The 22,572-nt window shown below is 44.4% G+C and overlaps 1 protein-coding gene across 4 annotated transcripts in view; it reads left to right on the top strand.

The window, feature by feature from the left end:
- IMMP1L (inner mitochondrial membrane peptidase subunit 1) overlaps positions 1 to 22,572 on the top strand; it is a 74,928-nt gene that overhangs the window by 9,958 nt on the left and 42,398 nt on the right. Inside the window, exons 2-3 of one of the 4 annotated variants that reach the window (XM_077460876.1) lie at positions 3,812 to 3,937; positions 5,718 to 5,868. The exons of 1 other annotated variant lie outside the window; for it this stretch is intronic. The gene's annotated coding sequence lies outside the window, so the exon portion shown is untranslated. Of the gene's footprint in view, positions 1 to 3,811; positions 3,938 to 5,717; positions 5,869 to 9,646; positions 9,819 to 22,572 lie in introns of those variants that run through there. 2 more of the 4 variants (XM_077460875.1, XM_077460877.1) reach the window with 2 other exon arrangements.

Raw genomic sequence — 22,572 nt, 5'->3', positions numbered from 1 at the left:
CATCTTGGGAAGGACAGTCAGAGGAACTGCATCCTACGAGCAGGCGCAGGGAGTCCTTTCCACAAGAGAGCGCAGGGGAAGGAGGGAGGAATAGGTCTGGTGCCTATATTTCTGGTCCGGCGCAGAAGCGCTAATGGAGTCCGGAAATGGCGTTTGTCACATGCATCGTGCTGCAGCACCAGCAATGGATTTGGCAGCAAGTGGGACAGGCACCAATGGCGGATGCCAGCGTGTGGGGATTGGGGGGGGCACCTGGATCAGAACTTTGCACAAGGAGTATGGTCCTGGTCAGAGGCAGACAGGTACTCAAATCTGAGGGAAGTAAGGGCAGTCGCCTTAGCATTGGATGTCTTCTCTCCAATCCTCCAAGGTTTCCATGTCCAGGTTCTTTCAAATGCCACTACCATAGCCTACCTGAACAAGCAGGGGGTCCACAAGAAGCAAAACCCTTCAGTTGCTGGCATTAAAGATCCTAGGATGGGCGGAAAATAATTTTTCTGTCCTTATCAGCAGTCCACCTCAAAGGCACCTGCTTTCCGAGCAGAAGACTGATTCAGAAGAGACAGAATGGAGCTTAAATACAGAAGTTTTTGCAATGATCACCAGGGCCTGGGGCCAGCCACATGTAGACATTTTTGTGTCAGAAGAAAATGCGCAACTCCCGTTTTTGTTGTGGTTTTTTTTTTTTCTCCATTCACAGCAAAGACCCAGGGGATAGATGCGTTGAGGCAGCCTTGGAACTTTCATCTGGGTTACGCCTTTCCCCCATTTCAACTAATCCCGTTAGTACTGAGGAAACTACAGAGGGAGAAGCAAGATTTACTTCTGCAAGTTCCAATACATTACCCGGAAGTGGCCAGCCTAAGCCTTACCGCCTGGTATCTGAGGAGAAGTTGCTAAGAAACAAAGGTCTGTCATAACCTTTGGTAACCACCGTATTTTCCAGTAGGAAACCAGTAACCAGAAAAGATCTACACTAATTATTGTAAAGTATACAACTCCTGGTGTTGTTCAACAAATAGAACAGTAGATAATTTGGTGTCCATTTTGGAATTCCTTCAAAATGGTGCAGACAAAGGCCTTTCAGTCAGCACACTTAAGGTGCAAGTGGCAGCATTGGGAGCCTTTCTGGAGAGACCAATTTCTTCTGAGCCCTTTGTAACAAGATTTTTCAAGGCGCTTTCTAGATCCAGATCGGCTCCAGCTAAGCATTTTCCTAAATGGGATCTATCGGTTGTCCTACAAGCCCTCACAAAGGAACCTTTTGAACCATTACAAGCAATATTTCTCAAGAATCTTGCCCTTTTTTTTTAGTTGCAATAACGTCGGCAATGAGAATTGGTGAGCTGCACACCCTATTGATTAAAGAGGAGCTGCACAAAAAAAAAAATATTAAAAGCCAGCAGCTACTAATATTGCAGCTGCTGACTTTTAATAATATCACACTTACCTGTCCCAGGTTCCAGCGATGTCGGCGGCAGATGACGAGCGATCGCTCGTCTCGCTGCAGCCACCGCCGCCATCCTCTGTCAGGGAATCGGGAAGTGAAGCAAGAGGGCTTCACTGCCCGGTTCCCTACTGCGCATGCGCGAGTCGCGCTGCGCTGGTTCCCCGCTGTGTCTCTGGGAACTGTGTGTTTCCCAGAACACAACGGGGGGCGGAGCCATGCGGCGATGGGCGGAGCCATGCGGCGGTCTGGCCGGAAGTGGGTGCAGTTACCTGGATTATCCAGGTAACTGCACCCCCCTCCCCCCCGAAAGGTGCCGATTGTGGCACCGGAGGGGGGGAGGGATAATACTAGCGGAACTTCCCCTTTAGGGTGAAGAACCACTTTAAAGAACCCTTTCTATCCATCTACACGGATAGGATTATACTCAAAACCTATACAGGGTTTTTGCCAAAGGTAGTGTCAGCTTACAACAGGTCACAGGAGATTATACTACCAACCTTTTGCTCAAATCCTTCCGCGGAAAAAAGAGACAGTTCCACAATTTGGGCATAAGAAGAACTTTATTACATTATTTAGAAGTAACAAAGGATTTTTGGTCTTTGGACTCTTTGTACTTTTTTCTGGATAAAAGAAGGGCCAGCAAGCATCAAAGGGGTCAATAACTAGATGGCTTAAATCCGCTACATCCTACTCACAGTCGGGGCTATCTCCACCGCTGGGATTTAAAGCGCATTCTACCAGGGCTCAGGCCACTACATGGGCAGAAATAGCTGATGCCACCCCAGATCAAATTTGTAAGGCAGCTACATGGTCCAGTTACCTAACGTCTGTCCTTCATTGAACGTCTGTCCATCATTAGACTGAATCTTCTGTCAGCAAGTGAACAGGCTTTTGGCAGAAAAGCCTTGTAGGTTGTTGTCCCTCCCTAGGGGGTAAGTCTTTTATCCTCCTCAAGGTGCTGTCCTGAAAGGCATTAAGGGAAAAATCAAATTAGACTCACCAGTAACTTGTTTTCCAGGGGTCTTTCAGGACAGCAGCAACCCACCCTTTTTGTTTAATATGCTGTGACTAACCATATTCTGATTATGTGTTCCAGCTTGGGCCGGAGGTTTCTCTACTACTACTACTACTACTGGTGATAAGTGGGAAGGAGCCTCCACTTCAATAGCTTAGGGCGTCATGACGTCCTTGACTTTGTGTGCGGGGATATCTGAATGATGCCTGCAGCTACAGGCATCATTCAGATATCATTCTTTCCAGCTGGCGATTCTGTGCAGGTCCGTAGCTTGATCATTCTTGTCTTGTCCCCCTCCTGCCGCCATCCAGCACGGGAGAGCCTGGAGAAAGAATCAGCCGGCACTGGATGATGATGATGATGATAGAGATTTCCGGTAACCAAATGGTCACCAGTCCTCTCTATGACCAGCAGAGGCCCGGGCTTGACGTTATGACGTCACGCCGGATTCCCGGAAATAAACAAAGCCGTGATTGCGGCTGTCGACATGAGATTGGTGACATTTTTTTTTTCTTTAATATCATGCTTTCCAACCTGGAGGAGAGATGCAGGGTCTTATTGACCCCACATCTCTCAATAAAGAGGACCTGTCATTATAGATTCCTATTACAATGAATGTTTACTTATTTCTTGTAATAGGAATAAAGGGGATAAAAAAAAAACAGTAAAAATGTAAAGCGCCCCGGTAGCATGCATTCAGAAGCGAACACACACACATAAGTCCACATATGTAAACGCCGTTCAAACCACACATGTGAGGTATCGCCGTATGTGTTGGAGCGTGTGCAACAATTCTAGCACTAGACCTCCTCTGCAACTGTAAACTGGTAACCTGTAAAAATGTTCAAAGCGTCGCCCTTGGAGATTTTTAAGTACCGGAGTTTGGCGTCATTCCATAAGTGTGCGCAATTTTAAAGCATGACATGTTGGGTATCTATTTACTCTGCTTAACATCTTTCGCATTTTTACAAAAAAATTGGGCTAACTTTTTACTGTTTTGTTTTGTTTTATTTTTAATTCATGAAACCGTTTTTCCAAAAAAAGGCGATTGAAAAATTATTGCTCAAATACCGTGCAAGATAAAAAGTTGCAATGACTGCCATTTTATTCCCTAGGGCAGTGATGGCGAACCTTGGCACCCCAGATGTTTTCAAACTATATTTCCTATGATGCTCAACTACACTGCAGAGTGGATGAGCATCATGGGAAATGTAGTTCCAAAACATCTGGGGTGCCAAGGTTTCGCCATCACTGCCCTAGGGTGTCTGCTAAAAAAAAAAAAAAACAACGTTTGGGGGTTCTGAGTAATTTTCTAGCAAACAAAAAGTGATGCTTTTTACATGTAGGCGAGAAGTGCCAGAATAGGCCCGGCATTGAAGTGGTTAAAGAAGTTTGGAGGTGTTTCCTGACAAGTGGGTGGGGCCACACTCTCAAGGAGCTGTCCTGAAAGACTCCTGGAAAACAAGTTACCGGTAAGTCTAACTTGATGGTTTCTGTGTTTTTTTTTTTTTGTTTTTTGTTTTTTGTTTTTGTTTTTTGTTTTTTGTTTTTTTGTATAACGTGAAACATAATCTTATGCCACGGGAATCCTGATCTTTATTCTAAGCAAAAAAAACAGTTGCTCTCAGTTTAGCCAGAATTGTGCAGCTCTACTCCTATAATCACAAGGGCTGCTCAGATGTGATGGGGAGGAAATGCTCAGCATATAAACTGAGCATGTGCGGAGTTGCCACCACAGCTGCAAAATCCCTAGTTGAATTGAGGAGATGGACAGAAAGGGGAGAGAGCAGCAGGATCAATCAAGTGTGTTTTTGTAGAATACAGAAAACAAACCACATGGTGACCGAGTATAGATGGCATGAAATGCACCGTGTGTGTGTGTGGTGTGTTTTTTTTTTTTTTTTTTTTTTTTGTTTTGTTTTTAAATGTGCTTAGTGACACTTTTTTTTTAAAGCTGAGTTCCACACAAAAATGGAACTTCTCCTTATCCGGTTCCTCCCCCACTCCGGTGTCACATTTGGCACCTTTCAGGGGGGAGCGGATACCTGTCTAATACAGGTATTTGCTCCCACTTCTGGCGTTGGATTGCTGAAGAATCTTGTGGTGAGCCACGCCATGTCCATGTTTCCTCTGTCCAACCACCACCCCCTCCATCTTCTGGGAGACGCTCAGGTCCCGGAGGACAGCAGGGACCAGTCGGTACGCGCAGCGTGACTCTCACATGCGCAGCAGGGAACCAGGCTGTGAATCTGCAAGGCTTGACTTCCTAATTGCCTTACTTAAAATGCCGGAGCCTCCACCAGCTGAGGGACAGATCAGCTTCGGGGGATGAGGACATCGTGGGCTCCCTGGACAGGTAAGTGTCCTTTATTTTAAAAGTCCGCAGCTGCAGTATTTGTATTTTTTTTCTCGGTGGAAAGGATTTAAAGGTGCTAAACTCTATTGAGCTTCTTAAAGTCCAAAAATAATTAGCCATATCTGTATACTTTCTTAATTTCAAGAACACGACTGTACTACATTCAGTATGACTGTCTCTGGTATTCTTGGCCAGGGTAGGGTCCACTTCATGGAATCTTTGCATATATTAATACAGACCATTCCAAATTTCTGTTTTGCTCCTTCATTGGGAATGTCCCTGTGGAATCTGCCCCCTCCACAGATGTGTTTATACAGCTGACAAGCACCCGACATTTTCTCCATATACTGTACTCCTCTTTTTAGCAGATGAGTATTCATTCAGTGCCAGGATCTGTCTGCCATACAGTCTCCTGGCTGTTTACTTTAAAACGTATTCTCTGTTATGTCGGCCATTTTCTTCCTTGGTTCCAGGGTATCTATTGTGAACACAATTAGAAAACTGCCTTGTCATCAATCGCATTCAACGTTCTTAATCTTCTTACTAGCGTCTGCCATTCTCTTCTCGGAAAGCCTCTTCCCTCATCAATTCTGGAATGTAGTGGCATTGGGTTGTGCCAATTAACCCCTTTTTAGGCAGAGAGGCCTGTCATGCTCTCCACCTCAGACCATTGTCCCTAAATGGGTTAATGTTTTATGGTCAACAAATCAGATTATCCATTGTCACCTGACTAGTTGGGGTTCTCAGTCATGTGATTTCCTTAGCTTCCTGCTGGGGTCATGCTGAGTGCTGAAAACAAGGTATTTGTGTCTGGGGATGTTGGTAAGCAGCGAACAGTGTGAGCCTAGAGTTCTGATTACAAAGAAGATGACTTCATTTTTCCTTCTACTTGGCAGAATAGGATGAGAGTTCAGATCCTCTCCAACCAGCATTGCTGGGGTCCCTAATCCTGCTAGAAAAGAATGAGACATTTTAATTCTATGACCTGAGCTGGAAGTGTCTGTGTGAGGTGTTGGCATATTTTGCGGTGTGCGGGAGATGCTACTGGTATGTATTGCATTACTACTTGATGTTGTGCTACACACTGTTCTATTTTCATATGTTCATATAATGACAAAGAAAAATGTTATAATGTATTTTAGAGGACCTCATTATGGGGGAAAGCAAAATGACTTGCAAAAGAACATTCAACATTTTAGTGACTAGTTTGCCTAAAAAGTGATAAAAACAATGCAGTACATGAAGACCAACAGGCTTACTTATACTCTCCAATAGTTAGGCGTCATTTTGCTGGAGAGATGTCCACAAACGCCATACAGAACCCTGACAAACAGGGCCAGATCGGGGCCATATTTTGTCTATAGGGGATGAACAGGTGTCCCATTCATGTCAGTTGGGATGTCACTGCTCCAAATTGGACATCAGGGTGGGTCCCTGAACTTGTGTTGTCTGCATTCAGGGACACGCACCCACACGGATGTCAAATTTGGAGCAGTATCTGTTCATTCAGTAGCTGTGTCTCGGTTGACATGAATGGAACTGCCTGTACGTGGATGCACAGAACGCCTCTGCATCTTGTGCATGCAAAACACGGCCCTCACATGGGTGTATGCTTAAGGCTCTTAAGGCTGCTTTCACGCAGGCATACTTAAAGCGGGGTTCCACCCTAAAGTGGAACTTCCGCTGATCGGAACCCTCCCCCCCTCCGGTGTCACAATTGGCACCTTTCAGGGGGGAGGGGGGTGGAGATACCTGTCAAAGACAGGTATTTACACCCACTTCCGGGCATAGACTCCCGTGGGTGAGTGTCCATTTATTAAAAGTCAGCAGCTGTATGTATTTATAGCTGCTGGCTTTTAATATTTTTTTCCCCAGTACAGTCCCGCTGCCACTTAAAAAAAAAAAAAAATTTTTTTAAGTCAGCAGCTATAAATACTGTGGCTGCTGACTTTTGATAATCGGACACTTGCCTGTCCCAGGGTCCATGATGCGGGGAACGAAGCCCCACTCGTTCCTCGCTCGGCTCTGCGGCGCCAGCATTCTTACTGTGGCCACCCGGCTGTGACTTCACAGCCGGGCACCCACTGCGCATGCGCGAGCGGCACCGCGATTGGTCGCACAGTCATCTGGGACCTGTCACGTGTCCCAGATGACTGACAGGAGGGAGGGAGCCCTTCCTGTGCCGAGGGGAAGTGATGTCACTTAGCCCAGGCACTTAAGGAGGCAGACTACGAGGGACCCCCTAGCAACAGGCATTTAGAAGTGAGTTTTCCAAATGTGTTTTTTTTTATTTATTTATTTTTTTAGGGGGGGGGGGGGGGGGAGAGAACACCACTTTAAGTTGCATATGAAGTTGAGGAGTAGTGAGATCCAAAACTTTAAAATTGACTGCTTTGTTTACAAACAGTAGGCAGGGTTCTGCCACAAGATGATGGATCCCTGGTTTGCTGCTGTTTGTAAACTGGCTTGGGCATCCGGTGTAATGTCATTGACTAAATTTGGTCAATGTCACCAGGATCAGTCAATTTTGGAGTTCTGTAAATGCGATTTGTTTGGGGGGGGGGGGGTGAGAAGTGAGAAGTCGACAGGGCAGTGCGGAAAACTAGTCAGGCAGCTGATATCTAATTGACCAGGATCTACAACTTTATGCCACCTCTCTGGCTAGGCACACAGTTAACCCTTTAATTGCCCAAGATGTTTAACCCCTTCCCGGTCAGTATCATTCCTACAGTGACAGTGCATATTTTTAGACTGACCTCAGTGTTGGTGTCCTTGGTACCTGCAGAGTGTCAGTGTCCGCTTCTGTCCACTGCAATATCACAGTCCCACTATAAGGCGCCGATCGCCCCCCCCCCCCCCCCCCCCCCCATAACTATATTTCTATCTCTCCATTGTTTGGTTTGCATAAAAGTTTTATCACTTACAATCAATATATGCTTATTGTGATTTTGGTAAAAAAATAAAATAAAAAATGTAGCAGAATACATATTGGCCTAAATTTATGAAGAAATTAGTTTTGTGTTTTTTCTATATAATTTTTTTTTTTTTTTTTTTAATGGATATGTTTTATAACCCAATTTGTTTGAATTTTTTTTTTTTTGTTGTATAGCACAAAAAAGCAGAGCGGGTCAAATGTCACCAAAAGAATGCTGAATTTGGAGAGAATAAGGAACAGAAATTGTATTTGAGTAGAGTGTTGCACGACCGCGCATTTGTCAAAGTAATGCAGTGCCATATTGCAAAAAAAATGGCCTGGCCATGAAGGGGGGTAAATCTTCCCAGAGGTCAAGAGGTTAAGAAAACAGATTTAGTGATTTATTAATGAATGCAGAGAAAGTTCAGCTTTAAAGGAAACTGGGTATACGATGCAGGTTGCCATTGCTGGTATTCTGATCAGAGAATACCCATGGGGTACAGGATACAGACAGCATATGTCATGAAAAGGTATATCTCAGATTGCCTCTAATCTTTCTCTGTTCAAGCTCCATCCAGCACTGGAGGCCATCATTGACCTCTCATTGGAGCAGTACTGGTCCTATAAGAATGTTTACCTGCAGCTTTTACTCGAACATAAACATATTGGGGTTGATTTACTAAAACTGGAGAGTGCAAAATCTGGTGCAGCTGTACATGGTGGCCAATCTGTGATCACCACTTGTTTCAGAACCTGTGCTAAGCAGCAGCTCTGGATGCGTTGACCACAGGAGGTCACCCACTTGGCATGGGCGCCATTCAGACTTTGCATTTTCTGATTGAATGCAAAAGCCTTCCTTGATTGGACAAGGGGGCGTATGTGATATCGCCACTGCACCTCATCCAGTCAGAGAACACTTTGCATTCATTCTGAGAAGCAAAGCATTCTGTGAATGGAGCTTATGTCGAGTGACCAACCTCTTCAGAATGTATCAGGCCAGTCTCTCAGTACAGGACCCGGAAACAAATGGAGAACACTGAAATTGTGGGGTCTACTTTGGCAATTTCAGGCTTTCAGGGCATGGTATAGACCTGGTTATAATGTTCCAAGCTTGATTAATGTAACTATATTAAAATATACCATACCTGTAATTCTTTTAACCACTTAAGGACCTTCCTGCCTGGATGAAATCACACACCTGTACGTGATTTTGTGCACAGGGTCTGGGGCACGCAAACTGCCTGCGAGCCGCTCCGCTGTGTTTGGCTCCTGCTGTGTCCAATCAGGGGGTCCCATCCGCCTGGACCTGCTGATCATTGACAAGAGAGGCAGAACGGCGGTCTGCTTATGTAAACAAGGCAGACTGCCACTCTGTCAGAAGAAGATGGAGATCTTGTGTTTTTGCTAAGCAGAAACACAGATCTGTTTTCCTCCAGTTAAGCCATCCCCCACACAGTTAGAAATCACTCCCTAGGAGCACACTTTACCCTTTGGTCATCCCTGATGTTAACCCCTTCCCTGCCAGTGCAATAGGTACAGTGAAAGTGCTGTGTGGTGTGTGTTTGTTTTTTGTTTTAGCACTGATCACTGTATTGTTGTCACGGTCCCTAAAGTGTCACTTGGTGTCAGAAAAAAAAATCCTAAATCTATCGCCTATAGTTTGTAGACGCTATATTTTTTGCGCAAACCGATCAATATACACTTATTGGGATTTTTTTTTTGTTACCAAAAATCTTTAGCAGATTACATATTGGTCTAAATTGATACATTTTTATTTATTTTATTTGTGGTATGTTTTATAGCAGAAAGTAAAAAATACTGTTTTTAAAAAAAAAAAAAAAAAAAATTTTTTTTGCTTATAGCGCAAAAAATAAAACCCGCAGAGGTGATGAAATGCCGACATAAATGTGCAAACAAGGAACATGCTGATAGCCGACTGATCATCAATGTGCTGCATCTTTTACTGACCAGTCAAAGGCTGGGGGTGGGACAAGACTTGTCAGTGTTGCTTTATTGTAGCGACTTGAGAAACAGAGCTGTGTAAATCTTGCGACTGGACGAACCAATACAAATCTTTCAGCAGGTAAAGCTGTTCTCCCGCATACATTTTTTTTTTTTTTTTTTTTTTTTTTTTTTTTACAAATTATACACTAATATGAGGTTATAAAACTTGAACACTTGGAGGCAAGATTATTTAGGTATATATATCTATCAACAGCGAAAAAGACATTAGTTTCCCTTTCAAAACAAAATTGGAATTAAAGTGTAATTTCAACACAGCAGCTTTGTGTGCTCACCTTTTAATAATTTCCTTTCCCCTCATCTTTCTTTGTCTTTACAAGATTAGCTGCGCTAAAAGAATAATCAACATATTTGGCTGTCATCTGCTGAACAAAAAAGGAAAGATCACAAGGGTTTTTCTCTCCACCTAGTTGATGGGGTTGGAGTTTTTATTTCTTCTTCCAAGCCCCCCATCTGAGAAGTCCATGAAGACTCCTCAGATGGAACATGGGGTTTTCTGTAATCTGCTTAGCTGCACTGCAGTTAAAAAAAATAAATAAAAAATCTGCGTTCCATGTTTGTGTAATTTATAATCTTAATGAGACTTGGGCTCTGGTGGGCTTTGAAATTTATTAAAAAGCCTCTTTTGTACGTATGCTTTTGTTCCTGAGCGATGGGATCTGCATATTTAGTAGTGATATATATATATATATATATATTTTTTGTTTAATTAATGGATTAAAAAATGTGGGGATTAATGACGACTGTACATGATTGCTTTTCTTCAGCTGATATTTAGATCGGTTTTGTATTGGCTTATTTTTTCTTTTTTTTTAACCACTTCAGCCCCGGAAGATTTGACCAGAGCACATTTTGCGATACGGCACTGCGTTGCTTCAACTGACAACTGCGCAGTCGTGCGACGGTGTACCCAAACAAAATTGACGTCCCTCCTTTTTTTTTTTTTTTTTTTTTTTCGCCCACAAAAAGCTTTCTTTTATTGGTATTTGATCATCTCTGCGGTTTTTATTTTTTTGCGCTATAAACGAAAAAAAGAGTGACACTTTTGAAAAAAAAAACACATTTTGTACTTGTTGCTATAATATCCCCAATATTTTTTAAAAAAAAAAGCTAATTTTTTTTCCTGTTTAGGCTGATATGTATTCTTCTACATATTTTTGGTTATAAAAATTGCAATAAGCGTATATTGATTGGTTTTCGCAAAAGTTATTGTGTCTACAAAATAGGGGATAGATTTATGGCTTTTCTTTTTTTTTTTTCTATTGTGACTGCGACATGGTGGGCACATCGGACACTTTTGACACTTTTTTGGGGACAAATGACAATTTTACAGCAATCAGTGCCATACAAATGCACTGATTACTGTATAAATGTCACTGGCAGGGAAAGGGTTAACACTAGGGGGGCGATCAAGGGGTTACCTGACTGTGTGTTCTGACTATAGGAGATGACAGATCGTGGTTCCTAGCTATTAGGAACTCACGATCTGCATCTCCTCCCAGAACATGGATTTGTGTGTTTTATACGCACACGCACACACACACGTCCCAGTTCTGCCTCTCTTGCCCAAGACCGCTCGTGGCCGGCGGTCATCGTGGCCGGCGGTCATCGTGACCACCGGTCACGAACATCTGCACCCCCGCAGTGCAGTGGGCGCGTACCTGCTATCCCGCTTAAAGGAGTCTACTTACAGCTGCGACGGCTCGTGGGATCGTGCCGACCTGCTGCAGTATAATGACGGCGACTGGTCGGCAGGTGGTTAATAGAAAATATGAATCTTTGTGTATGTAGTAAATTCTATGTTATACCACTGGAATTTTTTTCATTTATTTTTTTTATGGTTTAAAGAGCAGAGCCATATAACCTAAGCCTATAGAAAGATTTACAATTACCCCTCGCCCCTTATCGATGCCCTGAAAATATGGGATTCTGTCATGCTCTGGTAAATTGCTTTCTTCACAACTCCCCATTATTGGTAATCCTTTTTTCCTAATGTGTCTTGAATCCACAACCTCCTTTACTTGGTGGACCTCGCAAGCACTTACAGTAGTGCTCTCTGACTGCACATGCACGTTGGCACCAATGACTAAGTCAGAGGCAGATGGAGTGTCCTAAAGAACAATTTTAGGGACTTAGAAGCTAAATTGAGGAAAAGGACCTCCAATGTAGTATTCTCAGGAATACTACCGATACCTTGAACCACATCAGAAAGGCTGAGGGATATTGGGGAAGAGGGGTTTGGGTTCCTGGAGAACTGGGCCGACTTCTCAGTCAGTCACCAGTTCTTTAGAAGGGATGGACTGCACCTAAAGGACGAGGCTGCAAATCTGCTGGGAGGAGTTTTTAAACTAGGCAATGCGGGGAGGTTCCAGAGGTAGAGATGGCAATGAACATATTCCAGAGGGTAGTATTGGGGCACATTACTGGTAGGGTTGACTAGAGCACATAAACCCAAGGTACGTATAGTAACAAGTCCTATTTGCAATTTTGGAACACCCAATAAGAGGACAGTATGTGATCGGTCTAAACTACGTGGCATGTTTACCAATGCCAGGAGCCTGGTGGACAAGATCTATCAAATAGAGATACTGTTGAGAACTGGTTCAACAGCTCTCGTGATTGGCTGGCAATCGAGCAAAAGTGCAGCGGTGCTCCAAAACTGTGACTGTCTTAAAACGCCTTCCTGCAAAATTTTACTAAGAAACCATGCAGCATATGCCCAGATCATTTGATCAATGCTTTTTTGATCTCAGACTGCAAAGCTGAGGATCCAATCATTTTGGTGAGTGGGGACACCAAAGGGGAGCTGCTTCACCAACTCAAAAATTTTGGAGCACCTTTGCACTTTTCACTGAAGCACCTGAGCACTTTTAGATTTTTTTATTTTTTTTGTTTTCTCCTAACATTTGATACAATAGGCACTGTTTATTAGGATCTATAGTGCTTAATATAGGCTGCTAGCGCTGTTTTATATATTTTTCATTCTCAGTCTTCACAAGGGAATTCATTAACATTGGGGGGGCTTCACTAACCCAAACTGCAGTGTTTGTCCTCGTGACACATCACAGAAAAGTACCCTCATGGCTAACAGAGGACAGAATTAGAAATAGATTTGGGAAACATTAATAAATCACTGGGACCAGATGGCTTGCAACCGAGGGTACTTGGGGGAACTCCGTCAAGCAATTGCCATACCATTGTTCCTAATTTTTACTGACTGAAATGGTACCAGCTGATTGGACAAAAGCCAATGTAGTACCGATATTTTAAAAAGGGACAAAATACATACCCCAGATAAGGGACTATATACAAGATCTTAGTAATGAAAACTGTATCATTGGCAGTAATCGGCATGGGTTTATGAAGAATCATTCTTGCCAAACCAATCTATTAATCTATGAGGAGGTGAGCTGCCATCTAGATAAAGGAAGGCCTGTAGACGTGGTGTATCTGGATTTTGCAAAAGCATTTGGCACAGTACCCCTTAAATGTTTACTGTACAAAGTAAGGTCCGTTGGCGTGGACCATAGGGTGAGTACATGGATTGAAAACTGGCTACAAGGGCGAGTTCAGAGGGTGGTGATAAATGGGTGGGGGGGAGGGGGAAATGGTCACAGGGGGAAGTAGAGTCTCCCAGGGTTCTGTGCTGGGACCAATCCTATATTTTTTGTTCATAAACGACCTGGAGGATGGGGTAAGCAGCTCAATCTCTATTTGTGGACGACACTAAGCTAAGCAGGGAAATAACTTTTCCGCAGGATGTGGAAACCTTTCAAAAAGATCTGAACAAAATTAATGGGGTGGGCAACTACATGGCAAATGAGGTTTAATGTAAAATAATGGCTTTGGCTGGCAAAAATATGAATGCAATCTACTCACTAGGGGGTTAACCTCTGGGGGAATCTAGGAGGGAAAAGGACCTGGGGGTCCTAGTAGATAGCCTCAGAAATGACATGCAGTGCCAAGCAGGCAAAGCAAACAGAATATTGGCATGCATTAAAAAGGGGATTAACTCCAGCAAAAGCAATTAATTCTCCCGCAAGAGTTTGGTTCTGCCTCACCTGGAGTATGCTGTCCAGTTCTGGGCACCAGTCCTCCGGAAGGATGTACTGGAGATGGCGCCAGTGCAAAGGGCAACAAGGCTAACAAAGTCTGGAGGATATTTGTTATGAAGAAAGGTTGTGGGCACTAAACTTATTCTCTAGAGAAGATGCTTGAGGGGATATGATTTCAATTTACAAATACCATACTGGTGACACCACAGTAGGTCTAAAACTTTTTCACAGAAGGAAGTTTAATAAGACACGTGGCCACTCACTAAAATTAGAAAAAGGTTTAACCTTAAACTGCAGAGGGTTCTTTACTGTAAGAATGGCATGGATGTGCAATTCCTTTCCACATGTGGTGGTTTTAGCGGTGGGGGGTTCATCCAGGGATATACAATGTAATACTGACATCTAATCACACATAGGTTGGACATGATGAACTTTGTGTCCTTTGTTCAACCTCCCCTACTATGTAACTATGTGACCAGGTGGGAAGAGTATTGAGGGCCCAAAAGTTAGAAAAAAAACTTCTGACGCGTTTTCCCACCTTCTGCACACGTTTGAGATCTGCTTTTCTTTACCTCAAGCCTCCTGGTCTTACTAAGAAACAGTTTAAACTTGCATATTTTGTCCTAGCTTATAAAAGGACCATAAGCCCGGGCATGGAAAAAACAATTTGCCCACTTCAATAACACCATCCAAATCTTGCGGTCTAGTCTGAGGCCTTATTGATCCAACTTTTGATGATGCACAATATTCCCTTGCATCGTGTGCCCTGGGTTACAAATATCCAACTTACAAACGGAGGAACAGGAAGCGAGAGGAAATCTACCCCTAGGAAGGGAAATTCACGCCTGTAAGAGTTATGAGGAAAAAGGTGTCTCCACTGATGCTTTATCACCAAGGCTTGTTTTCACAACAACCCAAAATTTTCGTCATTGGGACAGAAAGTGAGGTGAAATATTCTGAACGGGCACAGACAGCAAATCAAATGTTCCCTATGCTATCCAAAAAGCTTAATTTTATTTTTTTTGGCTGGAGCTACACTTAAAAAATGTTCCAACTTACAGATTCAACTTAGAACAAACCTACAGATGGACCCTTTCTTGCTTGTAACCCGGGGACTGTCTCTCTCTGTGTGTGTGTGTGTGTGTGTGTGTGTGTGTGTGTGTGTGTGTGTGTGTGTGTGTGTGTGTGTGTGTGTGTGTGTGTGTGTGTGTGTTACTTTGTCAAGTTTTTAGTGTCTGTCCCCACTCGGCAGATTCACCTTGTGTCTTTTTTTTTTTTTTTTTTGACTGTTGTCACTGAGGCAGAAAGTTTAGGGAGAGCTATAATTTTAGATTTGTCCTTAAAACAAAAGATGAGGGAAAAATCTTTAATGGGGAACACATTTGTGCTGGTGAGGGATCCATTTAAAGCGGAAGTAAAGTGCTGCTTTTACTTTTGCAGGTCAGGGGAAAAAAAGGCATAATGTGCTGGTATGCATCGCATACCGGCATATTATGTGAAACGTAATAGTGGCAATTCCTTCAGAGTACATGCACTGATGACATCAGCTGCATATACAGTAAATATCTCCTTGCTGCGCACGTTTAGGAGATATTTACAGAACCTACAGGTAAGCCTTTTTATAGGCTTGCCCATAGGTAGAAATAATCATTGAAGTTTATATTCACTTTAAAGGGAACCATTTTTATTTTATTTTTTTAAGTGATGTCTGTGTCACTCATGCCCCGTACACACGATTGGACTATCTGGCAGACTTTTTTTCCCCCAAAAGTCCGGCGGACTTAGAATTTTTGACTCAAAATTGTCCCCCGGATTCGGCAGTCCGGCGGACAATCCGGCCGCCTGTGTGCTAGTCCGCCAGACTTTTGAAATGAACGGACTTGCCTGCACACGGAGAAAAGTCCATTCATTTTGAACGTAGCTCCAGGTAGACGGGACTAGCGAAGGAGGTCAATGTCGCCGCCTCCATCGGCGAGATTTATACCTTGCTGGTCCCGTCACCTGGTATGGACTTAAAGGGGAAGCCCTACGCCAAAAAAAGCTGTGTGGGGGTCCCCCCCAGGTCCATATCAGACCCTTATCTGAGCACGCAGCCCGGCCGGTCAGGAAAGGTGGTGGGAACGAGCGAGCCCCCCCCCCCCCCCACCCCAAAGCACCTTGTCCCCATGTTGATGAGGACAAGGGCCTCTTACCGACAACCCTGGCCGTTTGGTTGTCGGTCTGCGGGCGGGGGGCTTATCAGAATCTGGGAGCCCCCTTTAATAAGGGCGCCCCCAGATACCGGCCCCCCACCCTATGTGAATGAGTGTGGGGTACAATGTACCACTACTCATTCACCTGGTGAAAAAAGTGTAAATAAAACGCAACACAAGGTTTTAAAAAAATGTATTGCACAGCTCCGGTCTTCTGTCTTGGGGGGTCTTCTCGCCGGACTTCTCCGCTATCTTCTGCTAGCTCTTTTACTAGTGGAGGAGCCTGGCTTTCTTCTTTGTCGCCGCCCGGGAGTCTTCTTCCGACTTCGGGGGCCTGGTCTCCCTTCTTCGGTACTTCTTGCCAGGCCTCAGCTCTTTTACTAGCAGTGGCCTGGTCTTCTGTCGCCGCCGCCTCTCCTTCCGACTTCAGGGGTCTTGCCCTCCTCTTCGGTTCTTCTTGCCGGGCCTCAGCTTTCTTCCTATAGCTCTTTTACTAGCGGTGGCCCGGTCTTTCAGCGCCATCGCCAACTTCTCTTCTTCTTCTATTCTCTTCTTCTTCTATTCTCTACTTGAGATGTTGACTCGACGCTGTCTCTGACCACAATGACAGGGACGCGTTGTGCGGCGACTTACATAGGGACAATGGGGGTGATGTCCCCACCCCTTATGTCACAGTCCCGAAGGATGCTGGGACTGTGACATCATAAGGGGCAGTGTCATCATGTGACATCACCCGGTGACCCCGCCTATTGTCACTATATAAGTCGCCGCACAACGCGTCCCTGTCATTGCGGCCAGAGATGGGGGGTCAGCATCTCAAGGAAGAAGAGAAGACCGGGCCACCGCTAGTAAAAGAGCTGGAAGAAGAAAGCGGAGGCCCGGCAAGAAGTACGGAAGAGGGGGACAAGACCCCCGAAGTCGGAAGAAGACCGCCAAGCGGCGGCGGCGACGAAGAAGAAGAAAGCCGGGTTCCTCCGCTAGTAAAAGAGCTAGCAGAAGATAGCGGAGAAGTCCAGCGAGAAGACCCCCCAAGACAGAAGACCACCGGAGCTGTGCAATAAATTACTTTAAAACCTTGTGTTGTGTTGTGTTTTATTTACACTTTTTTCACCAGGTAAATGGGTAGGGGTACATTGTATCCCATACTCATTCACATAGGGTGGGGGGCTGGTATCGGGGGGCTCCCGGATTCTGATAAGCCCCCCCCCCCGCCCGCAGACCCCGACAACCAACGGCCAGGGTTGTCGGGAAGAGGCCCTTGTCCTCATCAACATGGGGACAAGGTGCTTTGGGGTGGGGGGGGGGGCCGCAGGACTAAGTCCACCGGATAGTCCAATCGTGTGTACGCGGCATCAGTGTTACTAAAGGCAACCTTGTTGTTTTAATAAAAAAAAAATTATACTTACCTGCTCTGTGCAGTGGTATTTCTCAGAGGGGCCCCCGGTGGTCCTCTTCTTGTGTCCCCGGCGGTGATCTCTGCTCCTTCTCCTTCTCCTTCTCCTTCTCCTTCTTCCCATAGCCAGCCACTGGCTATGGGGAGAAACTTGGTCCCAGCGCTCCCAATCTGTGTCTACAGAGTCTCGCTCCATAGATTTGCACAGCGGGGCTTGGGCCCTCCCACTTCCTCCTCCACTGCATTTGATTGACAGCAGCAAGAACCAATGGCTTCTGCTGCTCGAATGCTGTGTGAAGAGGGGAGAATAGATGCAGCCGTGCACAGTGCTGATCTCTTCTCCCCTCTCAAGGTAAACTTTTCCAAGCTAAACAGTGTTGTCATCCTATTGAAAGAAAAGTAAAAATGATGGCTTTACTGGCAGGATCAACAGGTGATAAAACTGTTAGATGGGGATTATTAAAATTATTATTAAATTTGATTATTAAAATCAAATCAATCATGTTGTAAATGCTAGTGACTGGCTGAAACGTATTTAATTTTTTCCCATAGGTTTTTATTGTTTTTTGTTTTTTTTGTTTTATTGTGCTGTGTATGGGAGGGTTTTGCCATAATGGACCAAATTTGAAGAGTTGCATGGCAAAATACCAGCATTCCAAAAGTGTGAAATAAATGGCTTGGTTATTTGCCATTCATTGTGTGTGAAATCTAACTGTCTGTCCCCCCCCCACCCCCATAGTCCTTTTTACAATTTTGTAGGTAAAGAATCTTGTAAAGAAAGATGGGTCAGGTGGGCAACTCACTCCAATGTTTTTTTGTTTTTGCCTCTATCGTCTTCTGAAGATGAAAAGCGAGCACAGCTTTATTCACTTGCCACAGGATCTGTTTGAAGGTCTGCTGCGCTCCTTGTAAGAAAATTAAGGTTGCTGAGCTGGCCACCTTCAGTCCTTTACAGTAATGATGACTGTTCAGGAGGTGGTATGATGATATTTAGAAGAGAGCATTGTCATTGTCCAGGGTCGCTGCCCTCCTCGCAGTCCATCTGTGTTTGCGCTTTCCTTTCACAGCTTTCGTACATAAATATTCTAGAACTCGGCATTTTCTGAACCTGTTTAATCCAGGTTTTACAGTCTGAATTTTTGTGGCAGTCTTTGTTTTGTCCATATGGAGCTGTGATAGGAGCTCTATTGAATATAATGGACCATATTGAGTAATTGCTTCGGTTGCAGCTAATGTTAAAGTCAAGCGGCTATAAAGGACGCCATCTACTTGTAAAATCTTTTCCACTTATGTACAGTCAGCCATCGCTTCTATGAGTGTCATTCATGTTAAATGACTACTGTACACTGATATTCTGTCTTTTTTATATCCCCAAGCATTTCATTGTGAACCTGTATTATGATCCAGGAATTGCATAAACCTGCTATTGATACCTGTAATCCTGGATCCCACATGTATAATACACAGAGTGTCCTCGAGCAGCTAAGTTCTGCCCATTTTGGACCTAAAGCTGGTCATAAATGTAGGGCGTTTCTGATGAACCAGTCAATATTTGAGCTGTAGGTGGCCCTCTCTGCGTCTTCTGGCCATCATTAAAGTTTAAATTAAAGGAGCCAGGCATGACATTGCTGACTGAGCAGTGGCTGCATTCAGATACAGTCGCTGTTTGGATATTCTGACAGCTGTTGGGGCTGGCTGTCATAATGCAGCAGCTGGCAGGAGAGATTCATTCGTCCTCGCTATTTAGCATGGTTAAGAGAACTGAGGGATTTCTCTTCAGTCCGTGAGGCTGAACAAGAGCATTAATAGTGCATGGTCAGCTTAAAGCGGTATTAAACCCAAAAGCTTTATTATATTGCAGCTTACCCATACTTGGATGTGATGGCTGCAGAAGATTTTTTTTCTTTAGGCTTCTATTTTCACCTAGTGATTTGGCCATTTTCAAAATAACAAGTCCATCTTGCAGATGTATCAGTTACACGGATAAAACCATCCATTCAGCACCAACAGGGGTGCTTACAATGGTCAAATTAATTTTACTCATGTAAAACTTTTATCCCAAGGGCACATGCATGGGATCGAGGAAGATGGATGCTTGGTCTCCTCGCTCTGCACGAACGGAACGTCTCTCCTCTGCTGATACGGCACAGCCTGCTCTCCGACACACAGCTGAAACAACTCCTGAGAAAACGGATACCACCAGGGTCTGTGGGTGTGCATTGTGCGCTCCCCAGAACCGGCAGCGCTACTGCTCCCATCAGAAAACTTACCCCACTCCAGGAAAGGGGGAAAGGTAGGGGCAAGATGGTGCCCAAGCCTCCAGAGCCAGATAACTCCACGCGGCTCTGAGGACAGCCTGCACCAGTTCCCTTTTGATCTAGTCAGCACTCTGACCATAGACTCTGACATGCTTCATAAATTCCCCTCCATAGTGCAGGATGAAATTACCACAGCCTCCTACAAGCTCTCTGCTGACCTAGTTAAGGGTCTTGAAGAGCTGGTCCACCACGCTAATCAATTGGAGCAACACATGGACCTGGCTACAACAGTGCTTGAGAGGCGTGAGGAGGAGGTTGATAAATTAAATTCTGAACTTTAGAGTCTGCAGGATAAACTAGAGGATGCAGAGAACAGAGCCCGCAGAGATGACCTCTGCATCTGTGGAATCCCTGAAACCACCACTGATCTGCAAGGAACCGCCACTACTTCTTCCCCCTTTTTTTTTTTTTCCAGATTTTTTTGCATCTGAGATCCCCCATGAATGCCTGGAATTTGACCATATGCACAGGTCCCTGGCCCCTAAACCAACTGAGGGCCCTCCCAGGGACGTCATCAAGTTCCACTATTGCCACACTAAAGCGAGGCTCCTGCAAGCCGCAAGGCATCTCCAAGACCTCTTTCCAGGGTAACCCCTTCCAACTGTTTGCAGACTTCTCCCCGGTTACTATTGCCAAGCCTTTTCTGCAAACCCAGGGGATTGGGTACAGATGGGGGTTCCTCTTTAAGCTCTTGTTTTCGCATAAAGCCTGCCAATTCCACGCTTCCTCCCTACCTGACCCGTGGTGGCACTTTTTCAGGAACTGCAGTTTGATTCCCCCCCAAAAGATGCCATATTCATCCTCTTGTCCAAGATCTTTGCAGGTCTTCTCAGATGTCTCAACAGGGCTCTCAAGCCCTTCGTGCCCTCCAAGCTCAACGCTTCCAGGATGTGCCCAACGGCTGACAGTTGACAAGGTTCACCTGGGATGTCTTGGATACCCTTGCTGCTCCCTCTACCTTGAGCCTGATACTTCAATCAACCTGATGATTCTCACCATCCATTGCGGACTCTGATCCACATTATGTTACTGACCTCATTCAGCTGGGGCCCAGATGACTTGGGCATTTCAGTTTGTGCCTCTCATGTACTCTGTCACTCGCTGGATCCCGTTACTTTATTGCCTGAAGGTCCCTCGCCCTGGAATGCCCCAATTGAGTGATGGCAGCGCTGGGAACTGGAACTGTAATTGTGATACTTGACCTTCGGAGTATTATAACCTTCACCCTCCTCCTCCCCTTTTAAAAAAAAAATAAAAAATTTTTGTATTTTTTTTGTATACTCCTTTAAAAATTTTCACTGGTGAGAGCATTGGGCCCTTTGTCCCACTACTGTATGCAACTATGTTAAATTTTTTCTCCAAGTATTACTCGGTTTCTTTGTTTTTCTACATGATACCCTTTTCTTGTTTTGAATTCCTTTCCTTCAACCTTTCTTCTCTTTTTCCATGGGGTTTGTGCTCGAAGGAGCCAATTCTACCCTTTTCCTTATCTAATATGACACTAAATTCGTTGTCCCTGTTCAGGGCATGAACTCTCCTCACTAAAAAATTGTCACTTTTTTTTTTTTTATCTCAAGAGGCAGCAGATCGATATTGCATGCCTGCAAGAAGCCCATTTTTCAATTGCGTCTTGTCCTAAATATTTTGATGCTCAATATCCTCAGGTTTTCTTGCCCAATGCTCCGACCAAGCGAAAAGGGTGCTCATTGCCTTTTGCAAATCAGTTACTTTTATGCCGCGTACACACGATCGGACTATCCTGCGGACCAGAGTCCGGCGGACAATTCGCCCATGTGTGGGCTCCGGGGGACTTTTTCTTCCCAAAAGTCCGGCGGACTTTGAAAGAAGTCTTGACTCAAAATGGCGGACAATCCGCCCATCTGTGTGCTACGTCCAGAACAGCAGATGGCACAACATTTTTACTGCAACTAAATTGACTATTGCTAAGACATGGAAAACCCCAATGCTCAGTTTTGAGACAGTCAAGAATCGTATGAACGATGTCATGGTGAATGGAAAATTGCTGACCATTTTGTTAGACACGCATGACAAATTTCTTAGTTTGGCAGCCATGGATTACACATACTCAGCCTTCCCGGTTTGACGGTACACTCCTTTCGATTTCAATTCATTATGCTTTATGCATTAATCACATATGCCTGTCAGGCCACCAGGGATAGTCCTGATCGGATTGGTTATATTTCATAACATTGTATTTTCAATTTTTTTTTTTTTTTTATTTAGTTCTAAGTTGCATCCACATCGATGGGGAGACTCTTGATCAATTTTGTTTGGATATGCTGGTTTCTATATGTTGACAATTTTGTTTACAGATGCCTTATGCTCCCTGGAACATCTCAGGAAACTTCTTCTGGACTTACAATTTTTTTTTTCCCCTGCTCACCCCATGGAACACTGCGTTTAGCTCCAGCATATTCCTACTGCTCATGTCCCTTTCTTCTCATTTTCTACATATAATTTCCTGTTTTTGTTTATTGCGCTCCGATGTAACCATCTGAATGCTGACCTGATATATTGGATTACATGTTAATAAATCTTTGTGAAAACTTTTATCCCAAAATGAAAAAGCTGTTGCTCTGTTTATAAAGTGTTAGCTGGAGTTTGGCTTCACTTTCTTAGTATAGCAATTTTTTTTAGTTCATCTCACACTCCCCTCCCCCCCAAACTGGCAATGCTGCTTTCCAAAGGTGTCCTTCAAACAGAGCGAAGGCATTTGGAGGTGTTTTTACTGGCCTAAAGCCTAAAACGAATGCAGCCACCACAGCTAATCGGTGGAAAGCTGCAATATATTCACTATATTACCTAAGCTGTGAGGGTCCTGTTGGCCCAAATATGT

The sequence above is a fragment of the Lithobates pipiens genome, unplaced genomic scaffold (genome assembly GCF_037356315.1).
Source record: "Lithobates pipiens isolate NorthernLeopardFrog02 unplaced genomic scaffold, aLitPip1_a1.2 Scaffold_10, whole genome shotgun sequence".
Taxonomy (NCBI): domain Eukaryota; kingdom Metazoa; phylum Chordata; class Amphibia; order Anura; family Ranidae; genus Lithobates; species Lithobates pipiens.
Note: the sequence above shows the minus strand (reverse complement) of the source record. Positions and strands in the feature narration are given on the sequence as shown.